The 14191-nt window shown below is 35.0% G+C and overlaps 1 long non-coding RNA gene across 1 annotated transcript; it reads left to right on the plus strand.

The window, feature by feature from the left end:
• Positions 1–9098: 9098 nt before the first annotated feature.
• On the plus strand, positions 9099–9486 carry LOC142241811 (uncharacterized). The gene is made up of 2 exons (XR_012723819.1): positions 9099–9166; positions 9241–9486. It is a non-coding gene; the product is annotated as an uncharacterized LOC142241811 (long non-coding RNA).
• Positions 9487–14191: the final 4705 nt, after the last annotated feature.

The following is a 14191-nucleotide window of genomic DNA, read 5'->3' on the forward strand; positions in this document are numbered from 1 at the left end:
TAGTAGTTTTCAAATATTTGATTAAATTGCTCCAGTTGTCGCAGCCTTCGCCATTTAAAATAAAAATTAATTCTGACTCGCTTAATGTGTGTTTCTGAAAACATCCAATACGATATTCTTTAAAACCAGGACATGTGCCTATATAATGTATTGTTGATTCTCGCTCTTGTAAATTGCAAATATTGCACTAGCTCCATACATATTTCCATTGAGCTGTAGAACTTCACATCGCGCTCTATTATGTTTTCCATAGAGTTTTGATCGTTTATGTGGGGTCACGTTACACTTTTTTATTAACCGATCGTCGTCAAATTTAGCACAAAATAATCTTCTGCATCACCCTTTAAGTCTGCAAAATTTCATCGAAATCGGTTCAGAGTAGCTCCCATATATATGTTATTTATCAACCGATCTTACTGAAAGTTGGCTAAATGTAATCTTCTATATATATAAATTATCGAAATCGGTTCAGATTGAGATATAGCTCCCATATATATGTATAGCCCGATTTTCCCAAATTTGGCCATAGAACTCTTATTTATTATTCTATCTTACTCAAAGTTGGCTAGATTCAGTACTCTATAGTACTAACGGTTTGTGGAAAATTTCATCGAAATTGGTTCAGATGTAGATATAGCTCCCATATATGTATCGTCCGATTTTGAAAATTTTGCCCCTAATAACTTTATGTTTGACCATAGAGTAGAGGTGTGCGCGTGAGTGAAACTTCACTCACACTCACGCACATTCACGAAGTCAAATATTTATTCACGCACGCTCACGCACGATACGTAGTAGTCAATCTCTCTCACGCACATTCACGAAATGAAAACCAGTACTCACGCACGCTCACGCACGAACTACTTTTAAAGACTCATATTCACGCACGATTCACGACAATTCACGTGACTCACGACAAATTCACGAGACTCGCGACATTTTCCAACAGGGAATGAGCAAAGGTAACAAAATTCATAAATAAAATATAAAATCAATTTCAGTTAACATACGAGTAAGAATTAAATCTTGATTTTTTTCGTGAGTATGATTTTGCAGAAATTTTATTCACGCATATTCACGAACCGATTTTATTACTCACGCACGATATATTTGTTTTAGTCCCATTCACGCACATTCACGGGAGTTGTTTCAGATTTTATTCACAACTCACATGATTGACGCGTGAATCACGCGTGTCACGACAATTTCGTGTCACGCGCACACCTTTACCATAGAGGCCTCATTTCATAACTGATCTTACTCAACTTTTGCACAAGGTGACGTTTTGTGGTATTAATCAAACCCGCAAAATATTATGCAAATTGCTTCAGATTTACATATAGCTTCCATATATATGAATTGCTCGATTTTCCCAAATTTGGCCATAATACTCTTATCTATTAACCAATGTTACTCAAATTTCAAATTTTAATGTACTAGCCGATCGTATTTATACGTACTTGTAGCTCTTACATAAGAATATTGCTCGATTTTTACAAATTTGGATTTATTACCCACACAAATTGAGCGATTTTCTCTTTTTATACACTAAACCACATAGTGGTCAGGGTATAATAAGTTTGATCGGCCAAAAAATGTGCCTACCAGAAATATTGATTTTAGACACCTACTGAGTCGATCTATTTAGCGCTTGGTGTCCGTCCGTCTGTCCATGTATTTGTTGTTCACAGGATTCCGGTCGCAATTATTAACCGATTTGGATGAAATTTGGTACAGGGTGTTTTTTGGGCACAAGGACGAGCGCTATTGAATTTGGAAGAAATCGAATCAAATTTAGATATAGCTCCCATATATATGTATCGCCCGATTTCGACAAAATGGAGTCACGTTGCGCTTTTCTACAAACCGATCATCTTCAAATTTTGCACATAGTAAACTTTTTCATCACCCTTTAAGTTTGCAAAATTTCATCGAAATCGGTTCAGATTTAGATATAGCTCCCATATATATGTATCGCCGATTTTCCCAAATTTGGCCGTAAAACCCTTATTTATCAACCGATAGTACTCAAAGTTGGCTAAATATAATCTTCTATACATCTAACTGTATGTGCGGAATTTCATCGAAATCGGTTCAGATTTAGATATAGTTCCCATATATATGTATCGCCCGATTTGGTCAAATTTGGCCGTAAAACCCTTATATATCAACCGATCGTACTCAAAGTTGGCTAAATGTAATCTTCTATAGCTCTTACTGTATACGCGGAATTTCATCGAAATCGGTTCAGATTTAGATATAGCTCCCATATATTTGTATCGCCCGATTTTGCCAAATTTGGCCATAAAACCTTTATTTATCAACCGGTCGTAACCAAGATTGGCTAAATGTAATCTTCTATAGCACTAACTGTATGTGCAAAATTTCATCGAAATCGGTTCAAATTTAGATATAGCTCCCATATATATGTATCTCCCGATTTTGAAAAATTTGCCCCTAATAACCTTATTTTTGACCGTAGGGGCCTCATTTATTAACTGATCGTACTCACCTTCTGTGGTATCAATCATACCTGCAAAATATTATACAAATTGGTGCAGATTTAGATATAGGTCCCATATTTATGCATCGCTCGATTTTGTCATATTTGGCCATAATACTCTTATTTATTAACCTATGTTATTCAAATTTCAAATTTGATGTACCAGCTGATCTATTTAGACTTACATGTAGCTCTTACATAAATCTATTGCCCTATTTGCAGAAATTTGGATTTATTACCCACAACTAATTGACCGATTTCCTCTTTTTATACCCTAAACCACATAACAGGTTGGGTGATAAGTCCCCGGTCTGACACATAGATGGCGTCGCTAGTATTAAATGCATATTATTTTTATATAGTACCAACCTTCAAATGATTCGTGTCAAAATTTGAGAGATAGAGCGCCTTTTGTGAAGCAACTTTTGTTATTATGAAAAAATGGAAAAAAAATAAATTTCGTGTTTTGATAAAATACTGTTTTCTGAAGGGAAACAAGTATATACGGCCGTAAGTTCGGCCAGGCCGAATCTTATGTACCCTCCACCATGGATTGCGTAGGAACTTCTCCTAAAAGCTGTCATCCACAATCGAATTACTTGGGTTGCGATAACACTTGCCGATGCTAAGGTATCGTAAAACTTTTTAACACTGTCTTCTAAATTGTAAGTTAGTCCATAAGGGGTATATATTAAACAAAAAAAAGGCCGATTAAATACGTATATAATTCAGTTTGACAAATTTTTCTATAGAAATAAAATTTTGACAAAATTTTCCATAGAAATAAAAACTTGACAAAATTTTCTATAGAAATAAAATGTTGACAAAATTTTCTATGGAAGTAAAATGTTGACAAAATTTTCTATAGCAATAAAATTTTGACAAAATTTTCTATAAAAATAAAATGTTGACAAAATTTTCTATAGAAATAAAATGTTGACAAAATGTTCTATAGAAATAAAATGGTGACAAAATTGTCTATAGAAATAAAATGTTGACAAAATTTTCTACAGAAATAAATTTTTTACAAAATTTTCTATAGAAATAAAATTTTGACAAAATTTTCTATAGAAATGAAATTTCGACAAAACTTTCTATAGTAATAAAATTTGACAATTTTTACATGGCTGTTAGAGGCCATATACTAACGAAATGTACCAAATTTCAACCGCATCGGATGACTTTTGCTCCTCCAAGAGGCTCCGGAGGTCAAATCTGGGGATCGGTTTATATGGGAGCTATATATAATTATGGACCGATATGGACCAATTTTTGCATGGTTGTTAGAGACCATATACTAACACCACGTACTAAATTTCAATTGGATCGGATGAATTTTGCTCATCCAAGAGGCTCCAGAGTTCAAATCTGGGGATCGGTTTATATGGGAGCTATATATAATTATGGACCGATATGGACCAATTTTTGCATGCTTGTTAGATACCGTATACTAACATCAGGTACCCAATTTCAAACGGATCGGATGAATTTTACCCCTCCAAGAGGCTCCGGAGGTCAAATCTGGGGATCGGTTTATATGGGAGCTATATATATTTATGGACCGATATGGACCAATTTTTGCATGGTTGTTAGAGACCGTATACTAACATCAGGTACCAAATTTCAACCGGATCGGATGAATTTTGGCCCTCCAAGAGGCTCCGGAGGTCAAATCTGGGGATCGGTTTATATGGGGGCTATATATAATTATGGACCGATATGGACCAATTTTGGCATGGTTGTTAGAGACCGTATACTTAGACCACGTACCAAATTTCAACCGGATCGGATGAATTTTGCTGCTCCGGAAGGCTCCGCAAGCCAAATTTGGGGATCGGTTTATATGGGGGCTATACGTAAACGTGGGCCTATATGGCCCATTTTCAATACCATCCGACCTACATCAATAGCAACTACTTGTGCCAAGTTTCAAGTCGATAGCTAGTTTCGTTCGGAAGTTAGCGTGATTTCCACAGACGGACGGACAGCCGGACAGACGGACGGACATGCTTAGATCGACTCAGAATTTCACCACGACCCAGAATATATATACTTTATGGGGTCTTAGAGCAATATTTCGATGTGTTACAAACGGAATGACAAAGTTAATATACCCCCATCCTATGGTGGAGGGTATAAAAATACGGTGGAAGCAAAAACTTGGCTTGATAATGAGTTTCCGGACTCTGCCCCAGGGAAATCAACAATAATTGATTGGTGTGCAAAATTCAAGCGTGGTGAAATGAGTACGGAGGACGGTGAACGCAGTGGACGCCCGAAAGAGGTGGTTACCGACGAAAACATCACAAAAATCCACAAAATGATTTTGAATGACGGTAAAATGAAGTTGATCGAGATAGCAGATATCAACGGAACGTGTTGGTCATATCATTCATCAATATTTGGATATGCGGAAGCTCTGTGCAAAATGGGTGCCGCGCGAGCTCACATTTGACCAAAAACAACAACGTGCTGATGATTCTGAGCGGTGTTTGCAGCTGTTAACTCGTAATAAACCCGAGTTTTTCCCATTAGCGTAGCTAGACAATTTTCCTAGGGGGGGGCTATAGCCCCCCTAGCTAAAAATTTATAGACTGAACTTATAGGTTCAATTAATGTTTTATTTCATAAAATTGAATAAAAAATTGGGCATCAAAATAACTCGACAATTAATTTATAATAAAGCAACTAAAAGTAGTTCCACACTTTTCCCAGCAAGAAAATTGTGAGTTGTTCTAAAGGCACAACTTTAAAAGTACTTCCAAAAATGTCCTCAATTATTTTAACTACTTCATTTTTTACTTATTTTTTTCCTTATTTTTAAGTGTAATTTTTTGTTTTCTTTTTTTTCAAATAGTTTAAATAAAGAGTAAGAATAAATAAATTGGTACAAATTATTCAAATTTTGCCACAAAACTGCTAAATCCATTATAGAAAAATCGATAAGTTTGGAAATTATTCGAGGAAAAACGTTTCAAACAAGCGTCAGAATGCATTAAAAATCATAAAAACAATATAAAAATTATTTATTTGGGAAAATATCACAAAATTTTTTAATTCACATTCAAACCACTGAATTCGGATCTCACCTTAAGAAGTGATGCACATTTATTGCAACGGCTGATGAAACGGTGAACATTTGTCCTATGACAAGCTCATATTACATTCATTGCTTCTCCGCCAATTTTGCACCACTTCTAGACCCAAAAAAAAAAAAAACATTTTCACTACTTTTTAGGCAAAGCTTTTTCGCAGCATTATTAAGATATTAATTTATGAAAGAATGTTTTAATATCAATTACTATTTTTTTAATTAAATTGACTAAACGAAATCAATCATAAGTTCAACCACAGCTTTATTTCATAAATATCTGACTTCAAACATATCCATCGGCAACTGCTACCACAACCCAAGTAATTCGATTGTTCATGAAAGTCATTAGCGGAACTTTGTGCAATTGTATATACTTGTTTTATGTTTCAAAAAATTAAAAAAAAAATATTGACATTCATTGAAAAATTGAAAATCATAAATAGAGTTTCAAATTCTGGGGGGGGCTAAAATTTTTCTGGGGGGGTCTAAGCCCCCTCCCCAGAGGCCTTCCTACGCTTATGGTTTTTCCGTCTATATGTGACAATGGATGAAACATGGCTCCATCACTACACTCCTGAGTCCAATCGACAGTCGGCTGAGTGGACAGCGACCGGTGAACCGTCTCCGAAGCGTGGAAAGACTCCAAAGTCCGCTGGCAAAGTAATGGCCTCTGTTTTTTTTTTGGATGCGCATGGAATAATTTTTATCGATTATATGGCGTTATTGGAGCGTTTGAAGGTCGAAATCGGGGCAAAACGGCCCCATATGAAGAAGAAACAAGTATATACGGCCGTAAGTTCGGCCAGGCCGAAGCTTATGTACCCTCCATCATGGATTGCGTAGAAACTTCTTCTAAACACTGCCATCCACAATCGAATTACTTAAGTTGCGGTAACGCTTGCCGATGGCAAGGTATCTTAAAACCTCCTAACACCATCTTCTAAATTGTATGTAAGTCCATACGTGGTACATATTAAATCAAAAAAGATCGATCCAATACGTATATAATTCAGTTTGAGAAAGTAGACATAAAATTTTGACAAAATTTTCTACAGAAATAAAATTTTAACAAAATTTTCTATAGAAATAAAAATTTTGACAAAATTTTCTATAGAAAGAAAATTTTGACAAAAATTTCTACAGAAATAAAATTTTGACAAAATTTTCTATAGAAATAAAATTTTGACAAAATTTTCTATAGAAATAAAATTTTGACAAAATTTTCTATAGAAATACTAACACCACGTTCCTAATTTGAACCGGATCGGATGAATTTTGCTCCTCCAAGAGGCTCCGGAGGTCAAATCTGGAGAACGTTTTATATGGGGGCTATATATAATTATGGACCGATATGGACCAATTCTGGCACGGCTGTTAAAGATCATATACTAACATCATGTACCAATTTCAGCCGGATCGGATGAAATTTGCTTCTCTTTGAGGCTCCGCAAGCCAAATCTGGGGATCGGTTTATATGGGGGTTATATATAATTATGGACCGATGTGGACCAATTTTTGCATGATACTAGAGACCATATACCAACACCATGTACCAAATTTCAGCCGGATCGGATGAAATTTGCTTCTCTTTTAGGCTCCGCAAGCCAAATCTGGGGATCGGTTTATATGGGGGCTATATATAATTATGGACCGATGTGGACCAATTTTTGCATGGTTGTTAGAGACCATATACCAACACCATGTACCAAATTTCAGCCGGATCGGATGAAATTTGCTTCTCTTTTAGGCTCCACAAGCCAAATCTGAGGGTCCGTTTATATGGGGGCTATACGTAAAAGTGGACCGATATGGCCCATTTTCAATACACAGAAAAAAAAGTGTCTTGTAAATTTAATTACCATTTTGACTTCCACATAGTTCAACAAATTTACTGTAATATAGTTCATTTTTCGTAACCACAACGAAAATTAACTTAGCTAAAGCAAAACTTATAAAAATTCAGTAAATGTTTTTTAGTTCACTTACTACGAAATGGGAAGGATTTTTCCTTAAATAAATGTCCAACACAGTAGTTAATGCATCGTTGATTCTATTATAAAAATACATGGGCAATATAAAAATCTTACTACGAAATTTGGACAATTTACTAAGACAAAATTTTGTATGAAAAAAATTTTTGTAGTAAAAATTAACTTAACGACATTACCGATTCGTACGATGACTACCTACAGATTATTTCCCTTTTTATTATATGTTGGAGTGTTTTTACTCACATTGAAAATTTTAGTTAAAATAGAATAAAAATTAGTTTATATAATCCTTGGCAGGTGTATATAATTTTTATAGATTCCTCATAGATTTGGTATATATTTTACCTTAACTTATAGATAGAATTCCTACTAATCAATAAACGTGCTACTGGAAAATGTGAGTGCATCATGCGAGGGAGTTTTTAGAGACATTTTGTGTATATCTCGTATTATTGTTTGTGTTTGTTATTGCGTCATTTATGCTGTTGTTGGTTGTTTTGATTCTAGAGACAATGGAATGTTCCTTGTGTGTTGTTGGTATCTTTTGTGGTGAGAGTTGTTTTTTTGCAATAGCAAGATCAGAAAGGGAACGTGTGTGTGGAGTTGTTTTTCTTAACGGCAGGTATGTATCCCTTATGACTATTTGTGTCTTTCAGTTTTATTGTTGCATTCAGTTATGTTGATGCATTTATGAAGTGCACACGTGGATTTAATTTTGCAAAATTGTACGTGCGGTATTGGTGTTTATTAATGAAAATACATTTATTTCGAAACATTTTAGAAACTGAGAAGTGAATGATGTGATGTTAGAGGAATCAAAAACGCTTTTTATTGATAAAAAACAAATAACAGATTAAGGAACTGTATATTTCTGTTAATATGTTAGTTTAAAATTAGTGCGGATTTTAAATTGATTTACATAAAAAATATACAACATGAGTGGTAATAGGATGATTTATATGTATTCTACATCTGGATCACAGGTTGAGAAGCAACCATTTTTTTGAATCTATATTTTTTATGTTACAGCAATTCCTACAGGTGAGTACTAAGTTCGAGTTTAACCGCTAAAATTAAAAATAAATCACTAAGCAAAGTATACAATTATACGTCTTCGATACAAATTTAAATATAACTTGATGGAGAATAGCCCAAATCAAGTTTTTTTATAAAGATTATTTTTTATAATGGATTATTAAAGAAAACTTATCATGGAAATTGCAATTTTAGCCGCTAAACTCGAACTTAATATCCACCTTAAATACTAAATGCTATACTGACAAGTGGAAATTATGTCTAATTTCAATTATATTCTGAGAATAATTTCAATAACGCCCCATTTGTCCATGGATATGATTCCAATAATGTACCCACTGGATGGATTTTTCAATGTGGTAAGTTTTTCTGTAAACGGTATTTTGTCCGTTTTTAATAAAACCAAAATTTCAATTTATTAAAAATTATTTTTTTCACTTGCAGGTAGAAAGGTCTCGTAATGGTAATTTTTTGAATATTCTTACTGTTTAATACTAAATAAGCTGATATCCTTATTGGCTCTAGGAAATACTCTTGAAAACCGTAAGTTAAAGATCAATATGAACGATACAATTAATTAATTAATAATATTTTTCTTATATTTTGTATAACTTCAGATGCCTCTAAGCCAAATCCGCCCAACAAAAGTTAGCCAAAATCGATGAAATTGGACAATTCAATTGAATATAGCAACTTATGCCACATATATCTTTCATATGGATAGAAAACATGGACATTTAAATTAATTAGTTTAGTCCTAATAACATAGAATATTACTCTTTTGAAGAAGCAATTACTAACTACCGACAAGTAAATGCGTCCAACGTACTAATAAAAATATTTCCTTTATTGTATATCATAAACCATAGTTTTGTGTAATATAATAATAATTCTTTGAAATAAAATACTGGTGGTTATAGAAATTGACTTGTTTTGTACGAAAAATTTCTTAGTTGTATACAGGCTTTTTGTACTTTTGATTCCTCAATTTCTCTACTTTTTTGAAAATTATACCGACAAACAGTTTATTTCAAACCAATTTCTTAATACATGTTTCCCAAAAAATTGTTAATTTTTCCGGATAGCAGGAATATTTTGAATGAGTTTAACTATATTCTTCCCACAGCATAGTAATAATGAACTAAAATACGATGTAATACATGAACTAATTTATAAGAAAATCATGAACTTATCTAGATGAAAAAAATCTTTGGCGCCAAATCATGGTCATTCTTACTATGGGTTAGTTCATTTTTCATAAAAAATAGTAAACTTTTTTTTCGGTGTACCATCCGACCTACATCGATAACAACTACTTGTGCCAAGTTTCAAGTCGATAGCTTGTTTCGTTCGGAAGTTAGCGTGATTTCAACAGACGGACGGACGGACGGACATGTTTAGATCGACTCAGAATTTCACCACGACCCAGAATATATATACTTTATGGGGTCTTACAGCAATATTTCGTTGTGTTACAAACGGTATGACAAAGTTAATATACCCCCATCCTATGATGGAGGGTATAAAAAGTGTTGTTCCACCAAAACAACGCACCGTGCCACAAGCCAAATCTGGGGATCGGTTTATATGGGGGCTATATATAAAAGGTGATACGGTCAAAATTTGGTCAAGGGAAAACTCGTGTAAGTCGGTCAAATCGTTTATTTAAAAAAATAAATTAAATTTCTTTTTCAAGTTAAATTAGTATAAAATTCAGGAAAAATATTCAGTTAGGCTTTCGCCTTTCCAAATCCGAATTGCCGGGCCTCACGCTTGACACCTGCCATCAGATTTTGTACAGCCACCTTGTCCACCTTCTTCGCCGCAGAAAGCCAGTTTGCCTTGAACTGCTGCTCGTCCTTCTTTAGGTTCCGCTTGACAATAGCCCAGTATTTCTCAATTGGGAGGAGCTCTGGCGTGTTGGGAGGGTTCTTGTCCTGCACGTTGTTGGCGGCGTACCACTCCATGGCCTTTTTACCGTAATGGAAAGATGCCAAATCCGGCCAAAACAGTACGGAACAACCGTGTTTCTTCAGGAAAGGCAGCAGACGTTTATACAAACACTCTTTCACGTAAATTTCTTGGTTGACAGTCCCGGAAGCTATGAAAATGCTGCCTTTCAAGCCACAGGTACAGATGGCTTGCCAAACCAGATATTTCTTTGCGAACTTTGACAGTTTTATGTGATTGAAAATATCTGCTACCTTTCCCCTTCCTTTTGCCGTATAAAACTCCTATCCCGGAAGCTGCTTGCAGTCGGCTTTGACGTAGGTTTCGTCGTCCATTACCACGCAGTCAAACTTCGTCAGCATCGTCGTGTACAGCCTCCGGGATCGCGCTTTGGCCGTCGTATTTTGTTTATCATCGCGATTTGGAGTCACTACCTTCTTGTTAGTCGATAGTCCGGCTCGTTTTTTGGCTCGATGCACGGTTGTAAACGATACACCCAGTTTATTTGCGGTTAGGTTAGGGTTTCGCTTGAAACTACCGGCAACTCGCTTTGTCGTCTCAGCGACTTCCGGTTTTCGATTTCCCCCCGATCCAGACTTCCTGGCTATCGACAAACGTTCCCCAAACACTTTAATTACATTTGTAACGGTTGATTTGACAACTTTTAGCGATCTTGCCAGCTTTGCGTGCGAGTAGTTCGGATTTTCGCGATGCGCGAGCAATATTTTGATACGTTGCTCTTCTTGCTTGGACGGCATTTTGACAACTGAAGAGTGAATTCCAAAATCAAAATAGGAGCAACATTCTACACACACACACCTTCAAAATGAGGGGTGTTCAGGTTTTTTAAATGCAAAATTGAATAAAATACGTCAAGTTTATATTGACCAAATTTTGACCGTATCACCCTTTAATTATAGACCGATGTGGACCAATTTTTGAATAGTTGTTAGAGACCATATACTAACACCATGTACCAAATTTCAGCCGGATCGGATGGAATGTGCTTTTCTTAGAGGCTCCGAAAGCCAAATCTGGGGATCGATTTATATGGGGGCTATATATAATTATGGACCGATGTAGACCAATTTTTGCATGGTTGTTAAGGACCATATACTAACACCATGTACCAAATTTCAGCCGGATCGGCTGAAATTTGCTTCTCTTAGAGGGTCTGAAAGCCAAATTTGTTGGTCCGTTTATATGGGGACTATACGTAAAAGTGGACCGATATTGCCCATTTGCAAGGCCATCCGACCTACATCAATAATAACTACTTGTGTCAAGTTTCAAGTCGATAGCTTGTTTCGTTCGGAAGTTAGCGTGATTTCAACAGACGGACGGACGGACATGCTCAGATCGACTCAGAATTTCACCACGACCCAGAGTAGATATACTTTATGGGGTCTTAGAGCAACATTTCGATGTGTTACAAACGGAATGACAAAGTTAATATACCCCATCCTATGGTGGAGGGTATAAAAATATTGTTGACTTTTTTAAATTATGTTGTTGTAATTAGCGTCTTAAATTTAAATTGTATTTGAAATTCCGAAAAACAAAAAACAAAACAAGCGGGTAAATGGTGAAAATAGTCCATTTTTTTCTATTCCAAAATACGAACGAAGAAAGTGTTAATGGATGGAAATTCGTCAAAGATTAAAAACTCAAAAAGCGAAACAAAGATTATTAAAAAATAAAATTTTTACTCAAAATTAATTTATAATGTACATTTATAATGCTAACAATAAACCAATATAATTATTATTTAGGGTCCCATTTACTTATTCAAAAGTTGTCGCAAAACAATAGGCCTCAGGATCTGCAGTAAGAGACTGAATTTGTCCAAATGTGTTAATATCAAGCTATTACCATACATAACTGCTAAGCTTAATGTCAGACCAAGCTCATCCCCAGGCTTTCTCTTTGAATTTTTTTTTTTTTAGCTTCGAGCGTTTAGTAGCACCTAATATCTTAATTGTAGGGAAACCACATACATCATATTGATCACCCAATTGTTTGTGCTCATCAGCATTCACAGTTCCTACTTTGATGATACCCTTCAAAGCTTTGGCCAATTTTTTGCTAGACTCTGACCACGCCAGTTTACATACAATTCAACAATCCAAATGCCATCATCTTGATCCACAAGCCGATCAAAATTGGAATGAGTTACTTCAACAACAGCGTTACTGGGCGAGTACATGCCCCAAACAGTGGGCATAACTGGATACAGAAATTCCAAAATTATTGCACGCGTTTGAATATTTGTATTTCCATACCAAAAGGTGAGTATTAAGTTCGAGTTTAGCCGCTAAAATCGTTAAAGTGAAAACTAAATCAGTAAGAACAAGTATATACGGCCGTAAGTTCGGCCAGGCCGAATCTTATGTACCCTCCACCATGGATTGCGTAGAAACTTCTACGAAAGACTGTCATCCACAATCGAATTACTTGGGTTGTGGTATCTTAAAACTTCTGAACATAGATTTCTAAATTGTGAGTTAGTCCATACGTGGTATATATTAGACAAAAAAGTTATGTATAGGTAAGTCTACAAATAAATACGAATCGACATGGACTTTGAACGGTACGTAGAGAGCCAGAATTGAAATATGGGGGTCGCTTATATCGAGGCCATAAGCGTAGGAAGGCCTCTGGGGAGGGGACTTAGACCCCCCCAGAAAAAAATTAGCCCCCCCCCCCCAGAATTTGAAAACCTATTTACGACAGAGCTCATTCGACATACAGAAACAGGCAGTAAAGCTCCTTTATTACATTGTTTAATCTGGTTTAGTCATCTTAATTAAAAAATAGTAATTGGTATTAAAACTATTCTTTCATAAATTAATATCTTAATAATGCTGCAAAAAAGCGTCGCCAAAAAAGAAGTGAAAATGTTCTTTTTAGGCCCGGAAGTGGTGCAAAATTGCCGGAGAAGCGATGAATATCATAGGAACTCATCATAGAACGAATGTCCACCGTTTCAACAGCCGTTGCAATAAATTTGCATCACTTCTTACGGTGTGATCCGAATTCAGAGTTTTGAATGTGAATTAAAAAATTGTGTGATATTTTCCCAAATAAATAATTTTTATTTATTCGTTTTTTATTTGATTTTTGGTCGACCTTTTGTTAGAATTATATAAATATTTATAAAGACCTCGAGCTTCAAGAGACATTAATTTATAATAATTTTTATATTTTTTAATGCATTCTAACGCTTGTTTGAATATTTTCAAAAATTATCGATTTTTCTATAATGGATTTAGCATTTTTGTGGAAAAGTTTGAATAATTTTTACCATTTTATTTATTCTTATTCTTTTTTAAACTATTTGAACAAAGAAAATATGAAAAAAAACTGAAGTAAAAGACTTCCTGTGTAGTTAATATAATTAACTTCTTTGTGAGGACATTTTTGGTCCGTTTAAAGTTGTGCCTTTAAAACAAATCCCATTTTTTTTGCTGGGAAAAGTGTGGAACTACTTTTAGTTGCTTTATTATATTATTTTGATGTCTATTTTTGCATTCTTTTTTATGAAATAAAACAATAATTGAACCCATAAGTTCAGTCTATATATTTTTAGCTAGGGGGGCTATAGCCCCTCCTAGGAAA

This window comes from Haematobia irritans, chromosome 5 (genome assembly GCF_050003625.1).
Source record: "Haematobia irritans isolate KBUSLIRL chromosome 5, ASM5000362v1, whole genome shotgun sequence".
Taxonomy (NCBI): Eukaryota; Metazoa; Arthropoda; class Insecta; order Diptera; family Muscidae; genus Haematobia; species Haematobia irritans.